This window comes from Triturus cristatus, chromosome 7, assembly GCF_964204655.1.
Source record: "Triturus cristatus chromosome 7, aTriCri1.1, whole genome shotgun sequence".
NCBI classification, from domain to species: Eukaryota; Metazoa; Chordata; class Amphibia; order Caudata; family Salamandridae; genus Triturus; species Triturus cristatus.
Genome location: NC_140590.1, coordinates 1,113,196,569 through 1,113,220,444, shown reverse-complemented (window position 1 = coordinate 1,113,220,444; position 23,876 = coordinate 1,113,196,569).

The following is a 23,876-nucleotide window of genomic DNA, read 5'->3' as shown; positions in this document are numbered from 1 at the left end:
CCTCTCTATACTTCTTCTGCAGTCCTCTAACCACCTACACACTTGTCTTTCACACTTTTAATTACCCAGGCAGTACCTATACACTACAGCATTCACCCTGTCACTCCCCATGCACTCCTCCAGTCAGCCGTCCAGCACCATGTACTAATCCAAACACTGCGTCACATCCCAAACACTTATAAATTCACCCAGTCAGTCTCCTTGCAGTACTCTAATCATTCAGTCAGTACCCAAGTACTCATGCAGTGACCTAGGCCATAACACATGCACTGCTACAAACCCCTGTACACCACACATGCAGTCATCTAACCACCTATGCACTTCTCTTTCACAACTTCAATTACTAAGGTAGTACCCATACACTCCAGCAAACCCCCTGTCACTCCACATGCATTCCTCCACTCTGACATCTAGCACCATGTACTAATCCAAACACGGCGCCAAAACCCAAACACTTATAAATTCAATTAGTCACTTTCTTTGCAGTACTCTAATGATTCATTCAGTACCCAAGTACTCATGCAATGACCCAGGCATTAACACATGCACAGCTACAAACTTCTGTCCACGATGCATTCGGTCCTCTAACCACCTACTCTCTTGTCTTTCACTCCACCAATTACCCAGGCAGTACCTATACACTCCAGCAAATACCCTGTCACTCCCCATGCAATCCTCCAGTCAGCCATCCAGCACCATGGACTAATCCAAACACTGTGCCAGAACCCCAACAATTACAAATTCACCCAGGCATTCTCCTTGCAGTACTCTAATCATTCAGTCAGTATCCAAGTACTCATGCAATTACCCAGGCATTAACACATGCACAGCTAAAAACGTCTGTCCACTATGCATGCAGTCCTCTAATCCCCTACACACTTGTCTTTCACACCTTCAATTAGCCACCCAGTACCTATACACTCCAGCAAACACCCTGTCACTCCCCATGCACTCCTCCATTCAGCCATCCAGCACCATGTACTAATCCAAACACTGCACCAAAACCCAAACACTTATAAATTAGCCTAGGTACTTTCCTTGCAGTACTCTAATCATTCAGTCAGTACCCAAATACTCATGCAATGACCCAGGCCTTAACACATGCACTGATAAAAAACCCCTGTCCACTACGCATGCATTCCTCTAACCACCTACACACTTGTTTTTCACTCCTTCAATTACCCAGGCAGTGCCTATACACTCCAGCAATCACTCTGTCAATCCCCATGCACTCCTCCAGTCAGCTATCCAGCACCATGTACTAATACAAACACTGTGCCAAATCTCAACCACTTATAAATTCACCCAGGTACTCTCCTTGCAGTACTCTTATCATTCAGGCAGTACCCAAGCACTCACTCAATGACCCAGGCATTAACACATGCAGTGTTACAAACCCTTGTCCACTACGCATGCAGTCCTCTAACCGCCTACACACTTGTCTTTCACACATTCAATTACACAGGCAGTACGTTTACACTTCAGCAATCACCCTGTTACTCCCCATGCACTACTCCAGTCAGCCATCCAGCACCATGTACTAATCCAAACACTGCGCCAAAACCCAAACACTTATAAATTCACCCAGGCACTCTACTTGCAGTATTCTAATCATTCTGTCAGTACCCAAGTACTCATGCAGTGACCCAGTTCTTAACACATGCACTGTTACAAAGCACTGTCCACTACGCATGCAGTCCTCTAACCACTTACACACTTGGCTTTCACACCTTCAATTACCCATGCAGTACCTATACACTCTAGCAAACACCCTGTCACTGCCCATACACTCCTCCAGTCAGCCATCCAGCACCATGGTCTAATCCAAACACTGCACAAAAACCCAAACACTTATATATTCACCCAGGCACTCTCCTTGCAATACTCTAATCATTCAGTCAGTACCCAAGTACTCATGAAGTGACCCAGGCCTTAACTCGTGGACTGCTACAAACCCTCTCTATACTTCTTCTGCAGTCCTCTAACCACCTACACACTTGTCTTTCACACCTTCAATTACACAGGCAAGACCTTTACACTCCAGCAATCACTCTGTCACTCCCCATGCAATCCTCCAGTCAGCCATCCAGCACCATGTACTAATCCAAACACTGTGCCAAAACCCAAACACTTATAAATTCACCCACACACTCTCCTTGCTGTACTCTAATAATTCAGCCAGTACCTAAGTACTCATGCAGTGACACAGGCTTTAACACATGCACAGCTACAAACCCCTGTCCACCCCGCATGCAGTCCTCTAACCACCTATACACTTCTCTTTCACATACACTCCAGCAAACACCCTGTCACTCCACATACACTCCTCCACTCAGCCATCCAGCACCATGTACTAATCCAAACACTGCGCCAAAACCCAAACACTTATAAATTCACTTATGCATTTTCCTTGCAGTACTCTAATGATTCAGTTAGTACCCAAGTAATCATGCAATGACTCAGTCATTAACTCATGCACAGATACAAACCTCTGTCCACTACTCATGCAGTCCTCTGACCACCTACACACTTGTCTGTGTTAGAATCCAGATTCTCTAGTTGGCACCAGTGGGTACTAATGCCAAGCAGGGAACCTTTCTTCCAGTCAGGGTAAGGGGTTACTCTCTTTTAATAACCCCTGCTCGCCCTCTAGGTAGCTTGGCGCGAGCAGACAAGACGTTATCGCAGTCGTAATGGTTAAGCAGTTGTGATCACATACATCAATTCAATGTTATCCCCACAAATGGACTCCACACAGGATGTATCAAAAATAGACTTCTTTATATAAGCAGACTTAATCACAAGACCCAATAACGTGTAAAACGGGCCCACAATACTGTTTGTTCAAAGCGTTCTTGGTTTCAGTTCAATTCAGGGGTTCTGTGCGCTCCGGGCGCGTTGGCCGGTGCGTGCGGCAGTAAGAGGCTTGTGAGCGGCTCACGAGCGTTTGGCAGGCACTCCGGGGGACACGCGCACCTCGCGGTGCGAAGGGGGGCACAGTACCTTAGTCTTGGTTGACGTTCGTCAGGGACGGCACAATAATCCTCAACGCGTGCGTGCAGCGCACGGTCCTGTCAATCGCGGTGCGAGCTACGGCTCGAAGGGGGCCTCAGTCGCGGTGCTCAGGGGGACGATGCAGACGTACAATGCGCTGGCTCTTAGTTGCGGCGTTCGAGCCGGACCCTTGAGGACGGCGCCTCTGTTCTCAGCGCACTGCGTAGCCGGCAGCACACTCCGAAGGGAAGCCGCGTACCGGTCACTCTACGAAACACAGCCTGCCCTCAGCACGGGTAGGGGGCACACAGAGCGGCACGACACAGAGGGGCAAATCAGGTGTCACGAAGTCCTTCCTTTGCGTTGCGAGCTACGACTCGGGGGGCTTAGTCACGGTGCGCGGGCCGGTCAGGGGGCACAGGCTTGCGACAGTAGGCGCCGAGTTTGGATGGCGCACACTGTTTCTCGGCGTCAGCTTGGCAGGGAGAACAGCGGTTCTCAAGGGATGTGAAGTCCACTGGTCCTGGGACTTCGTTCAGGGGGCAAGCTCAGCACAAGCCCTTGGAGACCTTAAACAGCACAAGTTGAAGCAAAGTTTCTCAGCAGTCTTTCTCCTCTCCTTCAGCAGCAGGGCAACCACTGCAGGCCAATCCCCCAGGTCAGGGACATTACTCCTCCTACAGTTTCCTTGGTTCCTTCTCCTCAGGCAGAGGTTCGTCTTGTAGCAGGATCTAATTTCTTAGGAGCAGGGCTCCTTCATTTATACCATAATTCTTTTGTTTTCTCAGGCCAGGGGGGCCCTTGCCTAGCTCATTCCAGTTCTGGAGCACTTTGTTTACGCTATGTAGGCACTTTCATTCAAGGTGCAGGGCAGAGTCCTCAGACGCTCCACAGGGGGCGGAGCCGGCATCGTGGGGGCAGAGCGCAGCCCTATTCAAAGCTCAGGGACACTCCTCCCACCCATCTACCTGGCGATCGTCCTATTCTTTACTGGCCTACCTGGCCCGCCTATCTGGGTGCTTCCAGTCCTGTCACTCACGCAGCCAGACAGCAGATACACACCGCGCAGAGGTGGCTGAAATGGTTTAAGCAAGCAAAGGCCAGCTTTCTAAAAGCGGCATTTGCAAACGCAGAATATTAAAATAAACCTCACGAGAAGGTGTACATTAATATTCTGAGTTCAGGCATACTAAACTCGATCTCCTACCATGTTCCCTGGGCCTGTTAGGATCATAGGATGTAACGATCTTAACAGCCCATTCTGGCCTATGAGAACAGGGTAGCCTTACATAGCGAAAACGAATATGGCGGTAATTCACTATGAGGACAGGCCATACAACAGGGCTTGTCCTACCTTATACTTACAACGCACCCTGCCCTTGGGCCTACCATAGGGGTGACTGACATGAAGTTAAGGGAAGGTTTAGGGACAGGCAAGTGGGGGCACTTGCGCAGTCAGCGCGACAGTACCAGACTGCACGCGGGTTCTGCAGTGGCAGACCCTAGACACATCTTACTAGGCCGCTTCTGTGGGTGGCACAACCAGTGCTGGGAGCCCACCAGCGGTATTTGTATTTACACGCCCTGGCACTCCTGGTGCACTTTACTGGGGTCTGATAGTAAACCAAATAAGCCAATCATGGATTTCAATCAACATATACAACTTACATAGGGAGCACTTGCACTGTGGCACTGGTTGGCAGTGGCACAGTGCTCTGAGCGGCCAACACCATAAAAACACATGAGGCACAGCGACAAAAAGAGGAAGGGAGACTCACGCCAAGGTGCCAGGTCTAACAGTCTGTCACACCATCAATTACCCAGGCAGTACCTATACACTCCAGAAAATACGCTGTCACTCCCCATGCAATCCTCCAGTCAGCCATCCAGCACCATGGACTAATCCAAACACTGCGCCAAAATCCAAACAATTTTAAATTCACCCAGGCACTCTCCTTGCAGTACTCTAATCATTCAGTCAGTATCCAAGCTCTCATGCAATGTCTCAGGCATAAACACATGCATAGCTACAAACCTCTGTCCACTATGCATGCAGTCCTCTAACCACCTACACACTTGTCTTTCACACCTTCAATCACCCAGCCAGCATCTAAACACTCCAGCAAATACACTGTCACTCCCCATGCACTCCTCCACTCAACCATACAGCACCATGTACTAATCCAAACACTGCGCCAAAACCCAAACAATTATAAATTCACCCAGGCACTCTCCTTGCAGTACTCTAATCATTCAGTCAGTACCCAAGTACTCAAGCAGTGACTCAGGCCTCAACACATGCACTGCTACAAACCCCTGCCCATTACGCATGCAGTCCTCTAACCAACTACACACTTATCTTTCACACCTTCAATATACCCAGGCAGTACCTATACACTCCAGCAATCACCCTGTAACTCCTCATGCACTCCTCCAGTCAGCCATGCAGCACCATGTACTAATCCAATCATTGCGCCAAAACCCACACACTTACATATTCACCCATGCACTCTCCTTGCAGTACATTAATCATTCAGTCAGTACCCAAGTAGTCATGCAGTGACCCAGGCCTTAACACATGCACTGCTACAAACCCTTGTCCACTGCACATGCAGTCCTCTAACTACCTACACACTTGTCTTTCACACCTTCAATTACCCAGGCAGTACATATACACTCCAGCAAACACCCTGTAACTCCCAATTCACTCCTACAGTCAGCCATCCAGCACCATGGGTTAATCCAAACACTGTGACAAAATCAAAAAACACTTATAAATTGACCCAGGCACTCTCCTTGCAGTTGTCTAATCGTTCAGTCAGTATCCAAGTACTCATGCAGTGATACAGGCTTTAACACATACACAGCTACAAACCCCTGTCCACCACACATGCAGTCCTCTAACTACCTATACACTTTTCTTTCACACCTTCAATTACTCAGGCAGTACCTATACTCTCCAGAAAACACCCTGTTACTCCCCATGCACTCCTCCAGTCAGCCATCCAGCACCATGTACTAATCCAAACACTGCGCTAAAAGCCAAACAATTATAAATTCACTTAGGCACTTTCCTTACAGCACTCTAATGATTCAGTCAGTACTCAAGTACTCATGGAATGACCCAGGCATTTACCACATGCACTGCTACAAACCTCTGTCGATTAGGCATGCAATCCTCTAACCACCTAGACACTTGTCTTTCACACTTTCAATTACCCAGGCAGTACCTATACACTACAGCATGCACCCTGTCACTCCCCATGCACTCCTCCAGTCAGCCGTCCACCACCATGTACTAATCCAAACACTGCGTCACATCCCAAAAACTTATTGTAGGAAGGTGGAATCTGACTGCATGGTTGCCCCCAACTTTTTGCCTGGTATTTGAGTGGTTTTTGACTAGTCTGGCTGGGATCCTGCTATCCAGGACCCCAGCCTATCTGCTTTCTCCCTAAAAACTAATGTGTGTACCCTAGGTACTAACCAATTGGATGCTGAGGATACCCTGCCAGTCCCTTGTAGATGGTACCCTAGGTACCCAGGGCAAGGGTCCCTCAGTAGGCCTACCAGGGCTGCAGCACTTATTGTGCCACCCTGGGACAGCCATACAAAATGACACCACCAGACCACTACTGTAGTCTGGGTAAGGTGGTGCTAGCATCCCTTACAGGGATATAGGTAGCCTATATCCCACACCATTATAACACATGTACTCTCATAGGTCACCCCTATAGCAGGCCTTGGTAATCCTACAAGGCAGGGTGCTGAGGTATGTGTGAGGGGGGACCCCTAACTGAGTAGGACCCCTCTGCAACCTTCGTAAAACCATTACTGGGTTGTTTGTAATGTAGCCATACCATATACTCTTAACCACATTATAAGTCAATCGCGACATCGCGATAACTTGAGAATGGCTACACAGAACAATATCGTGTTTGGTGTCAAACATGTAGGAATCATACCCCCAGTCCAGCCATGGGCATGAGGGTACGATTCACCCTGCTAGAGGGGCGATATGGGAAAAGTGGTAGATTTTATACACCAATTTAAAAGTGCACAGGTAACACAAAATGGATGCTACCGGCAACCTCCACAACTCTGGCTGCCTGTTGCTGGGGAAAACCCCAGCCTCGACAGCTGGACAATAGGGCTCCTGTGGCAGGGAGGTGCCAGCACCTTCCCAGACAGGATATGTGGATTGGAACAGGGTGGGTGCACCAAATGTTCTTTCAGAGTTGCACGTAGGCAGCTCCAGCCCCTGCATTCTGCATACACCGCTTGGAACCGGTTCAGGGGCATCCTGCCCCTCACCCAGGCGGGAAACACACAAAGGGGAGAGGGTGTAGTCACCCTTTCCCGCCTCACCACTCATTGGTGGACACTACTATAGACACTCCCCTAATCTTGGGGATAAAGGTGAATAACGTGGCCCCAGAGCCGCAGATTACTCTTGAACTTTGTTTTCTTGAACTTTGACTTGCTGCTGCCCAGATGACGGAAGAAATCTCCCTTTGGATAAAGGTGTTATCCCCCTGCTTGGCAGGCACCTGAAACACTGCAAGTGACCTGGTTGGAACTTTGCTGCTCCTTTGGACTTCAAAGACCTTCAGCTCCCTTGAGGTCGGTTTCCAGCGCATCCCAGAGGCCAGTGAGTGTGATCAACGAGTTGCCCATAAGGCTCTGGAAGGACCCCAGAGGGTCCCAGGCGACAAGTATGACCATCTCTCTTTTGCTGAGCTTAGGGAGATATGCACCTCTAGGAAACTTAAGACAAACAAAGGTGCCAACACTCAGCGTCTCAGGGAAATCCTGCTCATAGCAGACTTCAAGCAGACTTTAGCATCTGATGGGGTAGACAGGTTGGGTGGGCATCCCCCAGAAGAGGACACCCAAGGGGTGGAATCTGATGAGGACCAGGAAGAGGAAGATGAACTTGACCTGGATGACCAAGACCATTCACAACATGGAGGTGATGGCCCAAAAGGCACTCCCGCCATCCCTAATGGGAGAATGGTCGATCCAAACAGAAGGAACAGATCCCCCTCAGAGAGGTCCATCCATTCTGTGAGATCCAAAGGGACCTCTGCCTCTTCTCAGAGAAGAGAATCCTCCCGTGAGAGGAAATGCAGACTGATCAAATTTGAGCAGGCTAAGCTATAGCTTAAGAGAGAACAGTTAGCATTGGACAGGGAAGCCCTGGATCTTCAGGAAGCTTCAAGAAAGTGGGGTCTAGAGACCCCCGGTGGCAGTAATGAAACCCCTAGAGTTAGAGAGAAAGCTCCTGACAATAGGAACCTCCACAAGATTGTGCCCCCCTATCAGTCAGGGGATGATATCCACAAGTGGATCACTGCTCTTGAGAGGGCCTGTAAAGTACAAAGGGTCCCAGTAGATCAGTGGGCCGCAATCCTGTGGCTCTCCTTTGCAGACAAAGGTAGAGACAAGCTCCTCTCTGTAAGAGAAGAGGATGCTGATGATTATTATATCTTGAGAGATGCTTTAATAGATGGGTTTGGCTTAACCACTGATCAATACATACTTAAGTTCAGAGACACCAAGAAAGCACAGGATCAAGATTGGGTAGACTTTGTGGATTGTGCTACCAAGGCATTGGAAGGTTGGTTAAATGGCAGTAAAGTTAAAGAGTATCAAGGATTGTACAATCTCATCATGAGGGAGCAGATTCTTAATAATTGTCAAAAACAACTCTTACACCAGCACCTGGTGGACTCTGATCTGACCTCTCCCCAAGAATTGTGAAAGAAGGCAGACAAATGGGTCAGAACCAGGATCAGGCCCAAGAACCAAGGTGGTGACCAGAAGAAAGATTCCACTAAGCCCAAAGAGAAAGGTGGGGATAATAAAACAGAAAAGTCCTCTGAAGTGCCCCAAAAACCCAGTTCTGGGGGTGGGTCCCAAAATCATTCCTCTTCTAACAAGAAACCATATTGCCATGTGTGTAAGCAACCTGGCCACTGGAAAACTGACTCCAGTTGTCCAAAGATTGGCAATAAAGAAAATGTTCCTCCCATTGCAGCTCCAACATCTCCTGTTACTACTAGTAGTAATCCCCCTGGTGGTGGGAGTGCACCCAAAAACTTAGTTGGGCTTTCTTGGGGAACTCAGGTGGACTCTGGCCTAACCAGGTCCCCTACACAAGCAACTCTAGTATGTGATGGTGGCATGGGGTTTGCCAACTTTACCATGAGTCCCAGTATCCTGGGCAGGTACAGACAAGAGCCTATGATCAATGGTCAGAAGGCTGTGGCCTACAAGGACACAGGTGCTAGTGTCACCATGGTGACCCAGAGACTAGTGCCCCTAGAACCAGGTGACCTATATAGATGGAATTAGGACAGACCATCCCATGGCAGTGGTAAATCTCAGCTGGGGAGGGGTCATTGGCCCAAAGAGAGTGGCAGTGTCCCCAAACTTGCCTGTAGATTGTCTACTGGGGAATGATCTGGAAATCTCAGCTTGGGCTGAGGTGGACCACAAAGCCCATTTAAAAATGGTAGGCATCCCTGAGAGAGTGGATGATACCCTGAGGGCCTCACCTCCACTCCAGGAGAAATTAAAGGGAGTGAAGCCTGAAACTATGGATCACTCCACCCAAACAGAGAGCATAGCGGGTGAGGAACAGTCCTCCCCCCACCAGACTAAAGGTAAGGGTCAAGTTTCTCAGGGAACTGATCCTGCCCCTTGTGAGGTAACTGCCCCATAAGTGGAAAGGCCTGGCCTGGCCACCTCTCTGAAGGCAGGGGATCCATCCAAGGTGGTACCCAGTCTGGAGCAGGTATCCTGCCCCTCTCTACCCTGCCTCAGCCAGCCCAGGGCTGCAGAGGTCAGGGAGGTCAGTGGACCCTTAATGGGCCCCTGTCCAGAGGAACCCCCTTATCAGCAGATTAGGGACACCCAGCAGAATAGCTCTAGCCAGGTGAACAGTCCTCTACAAACTGAGGGATCCACCTTACCCCTCGGTACAGGTACCCCTCAAATGGATGTTGTTGGGCACAGGGAAACCTGAGGCATAGATGCCTCAAACCTTCCAGTGCGCTCCATTATTCCAACCAAAGGGTTCCAACCCCCAGCTGTAGGCAGCCAGAGGTTGACCCTTAGGGCCAGATGTGACACAGTCATGGGCAGACAGGCTTCCATGGTGACCAGTGACCTGAGGAGGTTGAGACCATCCCAAATAGGGCCTCACTTCCAGACTCAGCCACCCCACCAGCCTGCTTCTGCAACAAAACCCAATATAGGTAATTTCCCTAGAATTTGGAGAAACTTGAATACCCCTTGGGGTAGGATTTCCCAAGTGGACCATGAGACAGGGAGCAACCATGCTAGTGCAGGTTCTTCCTTATATGGCCACTCAGTAAATAAAGGCTTATCTGGACAAGGTTAGCCTTATCTCCTTTCGTTTGGGGGGGGGGGGTTATGTAGGAAGGTGGAATCAGACTGCATGGTTGCCCCCAACTTTTTGCCTGGTATTTGAGTGGTTTTTGACTAGTCTGGCTGGGATCCTGCTATCCAGGACCCCAGCCTATCTGCTTTCTCCCTAAAAACTAATATGTGTACCCTAGGTACTAACCAATTGGATGCTGAGGATACCCTGCCAGTCCCTCGTAGATGGTACCCTAGGTACCCAGGGCATGGGTCCCTCAGTAGGCCTACCAGGGCTGCAGCACTTATTGTGCCACCCTGGGACAGCCATACAAAATTACACCACTAGACCACTACTGTAGTCTGGGTAAGGTGGTGCTAGCACCCCTTACAGGGATATAGGTAGCCTATATCCCACACCATTACAACACATGTACTCTCATAGGTCACCCCTATAGCAGGCCTTGGTAATCCTACAAGGCAGGGTGCTGAGGTATGTGTGAGGGGGGACCCCTACCTGAGTAGGACCCCTCTGCAAACTTCGTAAAAGCATTACTGGGTTGTTTGTAGTATAGCCATACCATATACTCTTACCCGCATTATAAGTCAATCGCGACCTCGCGATAACTTGAGAATGGCTACACAGAACCATATCGTGTTTGGTGTCAAACATGTAGGAATCATACCCCCAGTCCAGCCATGGGCATGAGGGTACGATTCCCCCCTGCTAGAGGGGCGATATGGGAAAAGCGGTAGATTTTAGACACCAATTTAAAAGTGCACAGGTAACACAAAATGGATGCTACCGGCCACCTCCACAACTCTGGCTGCCTGTTGCTGGGGAAAATCCCAGCCTCGACAGCTGGACAATAGGGCTCCTGTGGCAGGGAGGTGCCAGCACCTTCCCAGACAGGATATGTGGATTGGAACAGGGTGGGTGCACCAAATGTCCTTTCAGAGTTGCACGTAGGCAGCTCCAGCCCCTGCATTCTGCATACACCGCTTGGAACCGGTTCAGGGGCATCCTGCCCCTCGCCCAGGTGGGAAACACACAAAGGGGAGATGGTGTAGCCACCCTTTCCCGCCTCACCACTCATTGGTGGACACTACTATGGACACTCCCCTAATCTTGGGGATAAAGGTGAATAACGTGGCCCCAGAGCCTCAGATTACTCTTGAACTTTGTTTTCTTGAACTTCGACTTGCTGCTGCCCAGCTGACGGAAGAAATCTCCCTTGGGATAAAGGAGTTATCCCCCTCCTTGGCAGGCACCTTAAACTCAGCATGTGACCCAGTTGGAACTTCGCTGCTCCTTCGGACTTCGACGACCTTCAGCTCCCTTTAGGTGGGTTTCCAGTGCATCCCAGAGGCCAGTGAGTGTGCTCAATGAGTTTGGGCACCGTGGACCGCGTGGGTGCCGAGATCCCCAATTCCCCAGGACACCGGCCACCTCTTGCATAGCACACGACCCTGACCAGTGGGGAAGATGTGCTTTGGCCCATTTTCGAGCCAACCACTCTACAGCAATTGTGCCAAAGACCAACGCCCTAGCCCCCTCCGGTGGCCCGTGGGTGCCCTTTTACGCACTCCAAATTGCCGCCTCCCACGGTCCCTTGTCTCTCTACTTGTGGGCCCTAGCGGAGGCCAATCTTCACAAACAAGAGTTCCCCTGGTTGCTCCAGGCCTGCTCTACAGTCTCCTTGAAGGAGACCTCTCTCAGACCTCGTGGGTTTGCACCGTAGCAGATTTGTTCATCTTGAGTTGGTTGCAGTTGCCAAGGCTTAGTGGATCCAATCCGGACACTAACACCGCAGCAACCCTCATCCGACGTGGGATAGTCGCCCTCCAGAAGCTGGCCTTCCTTGAAGCCTCCCGGAGCCCATGGCTGCAGATCCAATCTACACAACCTTCAACCTGCAGCACCCGACATCGAAGGGCTCTTTGCATTGAGCCTCCTGGTCACCCTGCAGTGACCCAGACTCTGTCCCCTCTGCTTTCAGGTCCTTTTCTTCAATCTTCACATCTTTTATTTTCACGGCATCATCGACGCTTTTGGCTAGCAGAACTTTTTACTCTTTTCCCATTGAAAATCAGCCCGCGACCCGACATCGAAATCGACCTATGCACCCGGCTTCCCTGGGGCAGGTAACAGTGGTACTACGGTACTCTCGAGGTTGTGGGCTCTTCAAAAGCTTAGCTCTAAAGTTTTAACTTTGCACTACTGCTAGAAGTATTTTTAAACTGTTTATTTCCAACCGCGACATTCTCCATCGGCTTTAATATTGATCCCGATAGCAGCTACTTCCACTGCACGCGCCTCCCGTGGGTCCCTTTCCTCATCACTTCGGGTGGATTCTTAAGGGGCCAGCGATCCTAAATGCCCTAGGCATTGTCTGTAGAATTGTCGTGGTTCTTATACCACTATTTTAGTATATGGTTTGGTCCCCCCCGGGGCCCAATGTTAACAGTGCTATTTATTTCTATCTATCAATGCTTGTTTGAATTGTAACTTTGCCTTAGCCTCATAAAGAGACTGTGGGATTCTGTTTAGAATAAATACATATATTTTATATATATATATATATATATTCCGACAACGCTGTAATTCCTCCTTCCTTGAATCCCCAGCAACCACGGACATCAAATGAGCTTCAAAACCGGTCTTTTTAATGAGAGCAAATAGGCAAAACAATTACTCTACGCGTTTCGGGATGACACTCCCTTGATCACGAGTAAAGGTAAAGTGAACCAGGAAGTACAATAAATAGTCATGTGATTTCTTTTGGTAAACAAAGAAAACAGACTTCTAGGCTACTCGTTACTTCACGAGGCCATTTTTTTCTTGAAGGCAACTTTAACAAAATTAACATTTCGACAAATTACATTGTGTGGAACTGAGTAAAACGTTTGATGTAATCTGAACCTGCATTGCATTATACACAGAATCAATAACAATTTTCGTTCATTTGAATCATAAGGGTTGAGTATATACCTTACATAAAATTCCGATTCAATCGTAATTAACTAAACCATTGACCACTGAAGCCCATGTGGGCATTAATATCAAATGTCAAAAATTATTGTTTGAACGAAAAATAGTTCCACTTAACATGTAAATAGAACGTCACAAAGCATATATGCATCTTCAGTCAACACTTCTTGCCCCAGTGGGCTTAAAAAAGATACTCAATCTTCCATATGTCACCAGAATAGATCACAGTTTGCATCTACAAGAAAAAACAAATAAATCAATCAACAATTGATCGAAAAAAGTTAACTAAGACTATATTTCCTGAAACTTTACACCTTAAAATTCTTAAAAACATTTTTTGCAATGACATTTATCAACAAGCTGCTGACTCTCGTTTCAAAAATGCAGGACTGTGAAGATTCAACATGAGCACATTCAAATTCATCCTAAGTGCACCGCTAACTCTTCGTCACAGTTATGACCCATCGGGGCCAAAGTACCATACTGGATTATTAGTTTTGACTCCAATCGTCTAAGGTCTTGAACCCTATTACCTCCTCTCTCACTCATCTTTATTGTGTCAAGGACGCAAAAACTGAGTAAATCACTGTTCTGACTATGGTGACTCAGGAAGTGGCGTGCAACAGGGTATTGTTTGTCGCCATGTTTAATGGCGCGAAGGTGTTCTAAAATTCTGATTTTAGCCTTATGTATGGTGCTGCCAATATAGGCTTTTTTACAAGGACAAAACAAGGCATAGACTGCAAAATCTGTGTTACATGATGTATGTTTCAATATCTTGTAGGGCTTATTGTTTGGGGAAAGGATGCATTCCTTGCAGTTTTTGCTATGTTTGCATGCCTTACATTTTCTGCATGTGTAAAAGCCTTGTACCCCTAGAATGTTGGTGTGTGTGGGTTCAATGGTTCTGCACAATGTATCCTTTAATGATTTTGCCTTTCTGTACGTAACTTGTGGGAACAATTCCACACTCTTTGCGAGGTCACTGTCAGTGTGTAACACTGGCCAGAAAGTATTGAGGCTCTTGCGCAGATCAATGGCCTGATTGTTATAGGTGGTAATAAATCTTATTTTCTCTGTCTCTTCATCTTTTATTTCTTTTTCAGTTAGTAATGATTCCCTTGATCTTTTAGCCACTTCTACCTTTGCTTTGTTAACAACAGTCTTTGAGTAACCTCTTTCCAAAAATCTCAGAGTCATTACTCCTTCTTCCTTTTCATAATCTTCGGGCGAGCTACAGTTACGCTTCGCTCGCAAGAGTTCTCCCAAAGGGATACTGTCTAACAAAGGTTTTGGGTGACAGCTGCGTGCGTGCAAAAGGCTGTTTCCAGCAGTTTTCTTCCTAAATAAGCAGCATTTTAATTTGTCATTTTGGATGGTAAGGGAAAGATCAAGAAACTCAATGGTACTTTGTGACCATTGGCTTGTGAACTGAAGATTGAAAATGTTGTCATTCAGGCTTTCCACAAACAGATTTTCTTCGGTCTCACTGCCATTCCAGATACATAGGATGTCTTTGATGTACCGCACCAACTTAACTACCTTTTCTTTGAAAACATCATGTTCTTTGACAACCTTTTCCTCCCAGTACCCCAAATAGAGACAGGCAAAGCAAGGAGCAAAGCAAGTCCCCATTGAAGTACCGAGAGATTGTTTGTAAATTCTGCCATCAAAAGTAAAGAAGTTTTGTGTTAAACAAAAAGTCATCATTTCAACAAGCATCTGAGTGTGCTTGAGGTATGAGATAGATCTCTCATTCAGATAATATCAACATGCTGCAAGCCCCAACTCATGTGGAATACATATGTAAAGACTTGCAACATCCAAAGATAGGAGTGAAAATTCTCTCTGCCACTCCAAATTCTCAATCACTTTCACAAAATGACCTGTGTCCTTTATATATGATGGAAGCTTAGTGACAAAGGGTTGCAAGAAAAAGTCGACGTATTTGGAAGTGTTTTCCATACAGCTACCTCTGGAAGAAACAATAGGTCTTCCCGGAGGGTCTGTTGGGTTCTTATGGATCTTCGGTAATAGGTATAGAGCTGGTAATTTGGGATGTCTGCACATCAAAAAATCGTACTCATTTTTCTCTAATACCCCATCTTTCTTCCATTTGTCTAAGCTTGTTTGAAACAGTCTTATAGAATGTTCGTACTCCATCCTATTGCTCCTTTGATATTTCTCACTGTCTGCTAGTTGTTGCAAGCCCTCATTTATATATTTCTTTCGTGATTGAACAACCACGTTTCCCCCTTTGTCTGATTTCTTGATAGCTATAGAGTTATCATTCTTCAAACTATTGATAGCCTCTTTTTGTGCTGATGTGACATTCCTCCATCCATGCCATTTTTTCTTTGAAAGTTTCATTAACTCCTGAGTTACTCCTCTCTCAAACACCTCAATTGCATCGTTCTTAATTTGTGGCAAAAAGATGGACTTTGGTTTAAATGGATTTTTTGCATTTAAATTAAGGATGACATTTTCATTTTCAAAGTCAGTAAACGGATTATCATTAATTGTGGCTAAGCCTGCCAATACGTTAGCTGTGTGAAGTAACTCGGCATCATTGATACTCACTGCGCTCGGGTTATCATTCGTACTTTCTACTTGAGTTTCCACCTTGGTAGCAAACCATTTTTTAATACGTAATTTCCTAGTAAAATGGAAAAGATCTATTCGGCTTTGCGTGTAATTAAAATCAGTTGATGGACAAAAGGTAAGTCCAAGGGCAAGTAGTTCTACTTCGAAATCACTGAGCACTCTGTCAGATAAATTGATTACCGTTTTTTTATCCATTACTTCATCTTGCTTTGGCCCCTTGTACGACTTCCCACTGGGCTCATATTGTCTTTCCGTGTTGACTTGCTTCCTCTTCTTGCGCCTTTGCCTCCTCTTCCACGACCTCGTACATTTCCTTGTTTGTTGTTGGTTTGTCTCCCCTTGGCCATCATGTTGAATTCTGTTAAAATGCTTGTTTTTACCCCATCGAAATTAGAGATATTCGAAACTTCCCTGCTACTGGCGATACTTCCGTCAGTTTGGGGTTCAGTGTCTGTAAGTTCTTCTTGTGGACTAGTGTCTCTATTTGAATTCTCCGTTGTTGGCATTTCAACGGGGGGATTTTTTCGAAGTTGGTCGTATTTCTTTGCAAAGGTTAGGATTTGTCCTTTTTGATAATCCACCAAATCTCTTTGAAACTTTCTCTGTTTTTGCACTTTGATATCATCCTCAATCCTTTCCAAATTTCTTTCCATTTTGTCCATTTCTTTCTTGAATTCCTCTTGCTCACAGAGCGCTTTAATTTGTTCCGTTAACTTATCAATGACGTCTTCCAGTCTCTCACAATCCTTCATGGCATATTTGACCAATAATGTTAACATGTTGGTTGAGCAGTTATGGTTATTGCTTGCCCAGTCATTAACTAGTTCAGGATCCGGATCACTAAAAGTAGGTGTAATAAAGATACGTAACCCTCTGGGTACTCTACCTACATCAATGTATTTTTGTAGGGTGGTGGCTTCCCACCATTTATTCTGCTCCGTTTTTAATGCCTTCCACAATTGGTCCCATAGTTGTCGTTTATTGGATATCGGTCTATCCTTGCTGGTTGACGGTCTATTTTCAGCTGTATCCACAGTCTCAGCATTTTCGAACATCCTGTCTGCAGCTTCGGCGCGTTTATTGTTCCTTGTTGTTGCCATTGCTTGCTCTTACAATTTGAACGCTACTTAGCGTGACCGTTTATCGCTCCAAAAAGTCTGTTGGCTTTCCCCTTGACTTTCTGACCCATCAGCGCATTAATGTAAACACCGCTCCGGTATGACAAAGGTTAGACGGGAACTATCCTGAACTGTGATTAAACGTTCAATCCCGCATATGCTTAAATCATCCTCGGTGAAAGAAAATGCGCGGGTAGGGGGTTTAATAATATCAAAAACCGCAATAATGGCGAAAAATAGTTCCACTTAACATTTTTGATATATATATATATACCTAACTAGTGACCAGCATATGCCAGGCCAACTTCTCACACTTATAAATTCACCCATTCAGTCTCCTTGCAGTACTCTAATCATTCAGTCAGTACCCAAGTACTCATACAGTGACCCAGGCCTTAACACATGCACTGCTACAAACCCCTGTACACCACACATGCAGTCCTCTAACCACCTATACACTTCTCTTTCACACCTTCAATTACTGAGGTAGTACCCATACACTCCAGCAAACTCCCTGTCACTCCACATGCACTCCTCCACTCTGACATCCAGCACCATGTACTAATCCAAACACGGCGCCAAAACCCAAACACTTATAAATTAAATTAGTCACTTTCCATGCAGTACTCTGATCATTCAGTCAGTATCCAAGTACTCATGCAATTACCCAGGCATTACCATATGCACATCTAAAAACATCTGACCACCATGCATGCAGTCCTCTAATCACCTACACACTTGTCTTTCACACCTTCAATTAGCCAGCCAGTACCTATACACTCCAGCAAACACCCTGTCACTCCCCATGCACTCCTCCACTCAGCCATCCAGCACCATGTACTAATCCAAACACTGCGCCAAAACCCAAAGACTTATAAATTAACCTAGGTACTTTCCTTGCAGTACTCTAATCATTCAGTCAGTACCCAAATACTCATTCAATGACCCAGGCCTTAACACAAGCACTGCTACAAACCATTGTCCACCACACATGCAGTCCTCTAACCGCCTACACACTTGTCTTTCACAAATTCATTTACACAGGCAGTACCTTTACATTTCAGCAATCACCCTGTTACTCCCCATGCACTACTCCAGTCAGCCATCAAGCACCATGTACTAATCCAAACACTGCGCCAAAACCCAAACACTTATAAATTCACCCAGGTACTCTACTTGCAGTATTCTAATCATTCCGTCAGTACCCAAGTACTCATGCAGTGTCCCAGGACTTACCACACATGCACTGCTACAAAGCACTGTCCCCTACGCATGCAGTCCTCTAACCACTTACACACTTGGCTTTCACACCTTCAATTACCCATGCAGTACCTATACACTCGAGCAAACACACTTTCACTGCCCATGCACTCCTCCAGTCAGCCATCCAGCACCACGGACTAATCAAAACACTGTACAAAAACCCAAACACTTATATATTCACCCAGGCACTCTCCTTGAAATACTCTAATCATTCAGTCAGTACCGAAGTACTCATGCAGTGACCCAGGCCTCAACTCATGGACTGCTACAAACCCTCTCTATAGTTCTCCTGCAGTCCTCTAACCACCTAAACACCTGTCTTTCACACTTTCAATTACCCAGGCAGTACCTATATACTACAGCATTCACACTGTCACTCCCCATGCACTCCTCCAGTCAGCCGTCCAGCACCATGTACTAATCCAAACACTGCGTCACATCCCAAACACTTATAAATTCACCCAGTCAGTCTCCTTGCAGTGCTGTATTCATTCAGTCAGTACCCAAGTACTCAAGCAGTGACACAGGCTTTAACACATGCACAGCTACAAACCCCTGTCCACCATGCATGCAGTCCTCTAACCACCTATACACTTCTCTTTCACACCTTCAATTACTTAGGTAGTACCCATACACTCCAGCAAACACCCTGTCACTCCACATACACTCCTCCACTCAGCCATCCAGCACCATGTACTAATCCAAACACTGTGCCAAAACCCAAACACTTATAAATTCACTTAAGCATTTTCCTTGCAGTACTCCAATGATTCAGTCAGTACCCAAGTACTCATGCAATGACCCAGTCATTAACACATGCACAGCTACAAACCTCTGTCCAGTACTCATGCAGTCCTCTAACCACCTACACACTTGTCTTTCACACCATCAATTACCCAGGCAGTACCTATACACTGCAGAAAACACGCTGTCACTCGCCATGCAATCCTCCAGTCAGCCATCCAGCACCATGGACTAATCCAAACACTGCACCAAAACCCAAACAATTATAAATTCACCCAGGCACTCTCCTTGCAGTACTCTAATCATTCAGTCAGTACCCAAGTACTCATGCAGTGACCCAGGCCTTAACACATGCACTGCTACAAACCCCAGTCCGTTACGCATGCAGTCCTCTAACCACCTATACACTTCTCTTTCACACCTTCAATTACTCAGGTAGCACCCATACACAGCAGCAAACACCCTGTCACACTCCATGCACTCCTTCAGTCAGCCATACAGCACCATGTACTAATCCAAACACTGCGCCAAAACCCAAACAATTATACATTCACCCAGGCACTCTTCTTGCAGTACTCTAATCATTCAGTCAGTACCCAAGTACTCATGCAGTGACCCAGGCCTTAACACATGCACTGCTACAAACCGCTGTCCATTACGCATGCAGTCCTCTAACTACCTACACACTTGTCTTTCACACCTTCAATTACCCAGGCAGTACATATACACTCCAGCAAACACCCTGTAACTCCCCCTTCACTCCTACAGTCAGCCATCCAGCACCATGGAGTAATCCAAACACTGTGACAAAATCAAACAACTCTTTTAAATTGACCGAGCCACTCTCCTTGCAGTAGTCTAATCGGTCAGTCAGTTTCCAAGTACTCATGCAGTGACACAGGCTTTAACACATGCACAGCTACAAACCCCTGTCCACCATGCATGCAGTCCTCTAACTACCTATACACTTTTCTTTCACACCTTTAATTACTCAGGCAGTACCTATACACTTCAGAAAACACCCTGTTACTCCCCATGCACTCCTTAAGTCAGCCATCCAGCACCATGCACTTATCCAAACACTGCGCCAAAAGCCAAACAGTTATAAATTCACTTAGGCACTTTCCTTACAGCACTCTAATGATTCAGTCAGTACTCAAGTACTCATGCAATGACCCAGGCATTTAACGCATGCACTGCTACAAACCTCTGTCGACTAGGCATGCCGTACTCTAACCACCTACACACTTGTCTTTCACACTTTCAAATACCCAGGCAGTACCTATGTACTACAGCATTCACATTGTCACTCCTCATGCACTCCTCCAGTCAGCCGTCCAGCACCATGTACTAATCCAAACACTGCGTCACATCCCAAACACTTATAAATTCACCCAGTCAGTCTCCTTGCAGTGTTGTAATCATTCAGTCAGTACCCAAGTACTCATTTCATTTCATGAAGCTTTATTCGGTGCATTCAAAGAAACAATGACCATAAAAGCACATAAGCAAAATGCTATACAGAAAAACACATAAAAGATTAAAAAATCATGCTTTTCCTAAGCTGAATAGACTTACATAAAAACGTTGCAATAAAGAAACATTTGTCCAGAGAATTCAACTCATAAATCAATTTCATAGCATCCTCCACATTGGAAATAGCATATTTTTTAAAAATTGGTTTTAGATAAACAATCCTCATGTTGAAGAAAAGATTGCAAATTAGCATAAAGTGCAGGGTGCTCTGTTTCGAGTGACCATCACATGGGCACGGTCCAACTGGCTGTTTCTTTAGTTGTGGAAAAGCTACCAACCCGTGGGCCATCCCAAGTCTGAGTCTAGTCAGAACAAACCTATGAGCTGGTTTAGTTACCAGGCTCAAATACAGTTGGAAGCCATCACTATGCATACATTTATTGTACAGAATAACTGAAGTAGGCGTCCCCTTAAAACTGCACGTTTTTGGGCTCGATGCGTCATGAAAATATTTTTCATATCTAACTTTGAAAGGTTGCCAGCAGAACCAGGATCTGCCACTATATCGAGTCCAAATATAGTATCAAAGCTATCCACAATATAGTTGAGCCATGGTATATTCAAAGTATAGTCCAGTTTAAGGCAGTCCTTAATGACAGACTGGTTAAAAACTCTCTCCTCCTTAGTCCAGATTGCACGCCATACCATTAGTGGCCTTAACAAAATCAGGTCACTTAAGTGGAAACCCCAACTTCTCTATGGATTAAATCAATGGAGGCTGAGGTGGGGACACAAAGCAATTTTTTAACAAAACAGTTTTCTTCCCTTTGCAAGGAGTCAACATTAGTATGGCCCCACAACCCAGCCCCATATAATGCGATGGAAACACTTCTGGCATTATATATTTGGATCATGTCACTGATTCTTCTGTCGCCGATCTTAGTGGCAAATTTAAAAATACCATAGGCACTTTTCTTCATTTTCGACCTAACATTCATTAAATCATGGGACCAACTACCATCATGAGAAAAGATAACACCCAAATAACAGAATTTATCCACATCCTGAACTTTCACCCCATCGATAAAAAAGGCATGTTTTTTTTTACCTCTAGTACCACAAACCATAGTGTGAGTTTTACTCTTATTAATGACTAGCCTCTGTTTACTGATAAAGTCTGAAAACTGGTCCATTAGTCGCTGCAGACCTATCGGGGTCCGGGACAGGAGCACAGCATTGTCCGCATAAAGCAAAACTGGGACGCCTGTTCCACCAATCTGGGGAGCATCTGCTTTAACTGTTTTCAAGACCGAATCAACTGCATTAATAAATAGAGTAAACAGAAAAGGGGCTAGGACACAGCCCTGTCTTATCCCACGTTTTACGTCAAAATTTGGGGTACACTCCCCTCCTACCCCGAAACGCACACATGTTTGCATTCTATCATATAATCGTGCTAAGAAAAAAATGATAGCCTCTGGTGCGCCAAGTTCCAACAGGACTGGCTATAAGATGGAATGGTCCACTAGGTCAAATGCGCTGCTTAGATCGGCAAAGCAAAGATATAATGTGCCTGGCTTGGCCCTGGTATACTTTCCGATAATTAAGTCTAAGTTCAGGCATTGATCTAGTGTTCCACGTCTTTTTCTAAACCCATATTTCGAGCTTGCCAGGATCTCATTTGCTTCCGCCCACTCTTCCAGCCTAAATAACAATACTCTGCTCATAATTTTTACTGAGGAGTCAAGCAGACTGATTGGACAATAATTACTAGCTACCGCCTTGTCCCCTTTCTTATAAATAGGGACAATGATCGAATCTCCCCATGTAGGTGGAATCAGGGTTGTTACGGCAGCATTCAGTACCAGGGTGAGTATGGGTCCCCACATCAGTGGTACTGTCTTATAAACATCGATGCGTACTCCATCTGGGCCCTGCGCCTCCCCCCCTTACTAGACTTAATACTGTTCTCAACTTCTGACAGAGTAATGTCTAGAGGGACTATGGGCCAAATTCTTGGTTCGACATCAATAGGGCCTGTTCCTTGAAATATGGCCGTAAAATGAGAAATCCAGGCCTCACTACCAACATTAGATACAAGATGTGGTACTTTATCGTCCCTAAGAAAAGGAGAATTAACCGTGGACCAGAACAGGCAGTTATCTGAAGTTTCAGCCGCTTCTTGTTGTAAATCCTTCTTCCTTCTAAACAATGCCAACTTATATTCAGATCTTAAGTAGGCAACCAAGGTTTTATCCCTAGGCCTAACTCCTAGGGCCTGTTTCAGTCGGGTTGAGATAGAGGTACATGTATGATCGAACCAACCCTTTCCCTGATGGGACTTGGCCATCCTACTAGTGGTGAAGACACCCTCAATAGTTTTATTAATTTTGATAAAGTTATCCATGATAACAGTAGATGTACTATCCATATTCAGAATGCCTTCAATTTCAACCAAGGATTTAGATATGATCATGCCCATGACAACTGCCGATTTTTCCCCCTTCCATCTTAACAGTGTTCCATTTCGCCTATGCGGCTCAATGTTACACAGACTTTTGGTCACCTGTTGTCTGCTACACTTCCATATCTCAGTTACCATTACGATAGGATTATGATCACTAAGTGTAGGGTCCTGTATTACTGATGTCTGAAAATTGGGCACAATGAATGATGACACCATAACATGATCAATGAGGGAATTAAGGTTCCTTCCCGTATAAGTGGGAATAGGTTGGCCATCTGCATCCTTCCCAGGTTGCAGTAGCTCTAAATCATAAGTTGCCATGAGATTGTTAATTGCGTCACCATATGCATTATGGGGAAAATGTGATATATAATTATCACTATTGTCTAGCACTCCACAAGCCCTAGAGAGTGACAAAGGACAAATGGTAAGATTAAAATCACCTAACCAGATGAAGTTAAAAGAACATTTTGCTTCGGTTACAAGCTTCATGAGTGCCCTTTCTAGTTCCTCAATAACTAGATGTCGGGTATTATTAAAAATTTATTAACACCACCTCGTGACCGTCCTTTTCTCCAACCCACAGAATTTGTGAGTGTGTTCCTACAGTTATATGTTTAACAACTGTAAGTGATAAATCCACGGACAACAGAAAAAGCAAACCGCCCTTTGCTCTACCATGTCTCGATTCTATGGCTTCCAAGCTGTAACAGGCAAAGCCATCAACACTAGGTTTACTGGTACACCATGTTTCCTGCAAACAGAGGATATCGTACGACCTAACCAGGTCCACCCAGCCCTGATTGTTTTCCTTTTAAGCCCATCCTGCTAT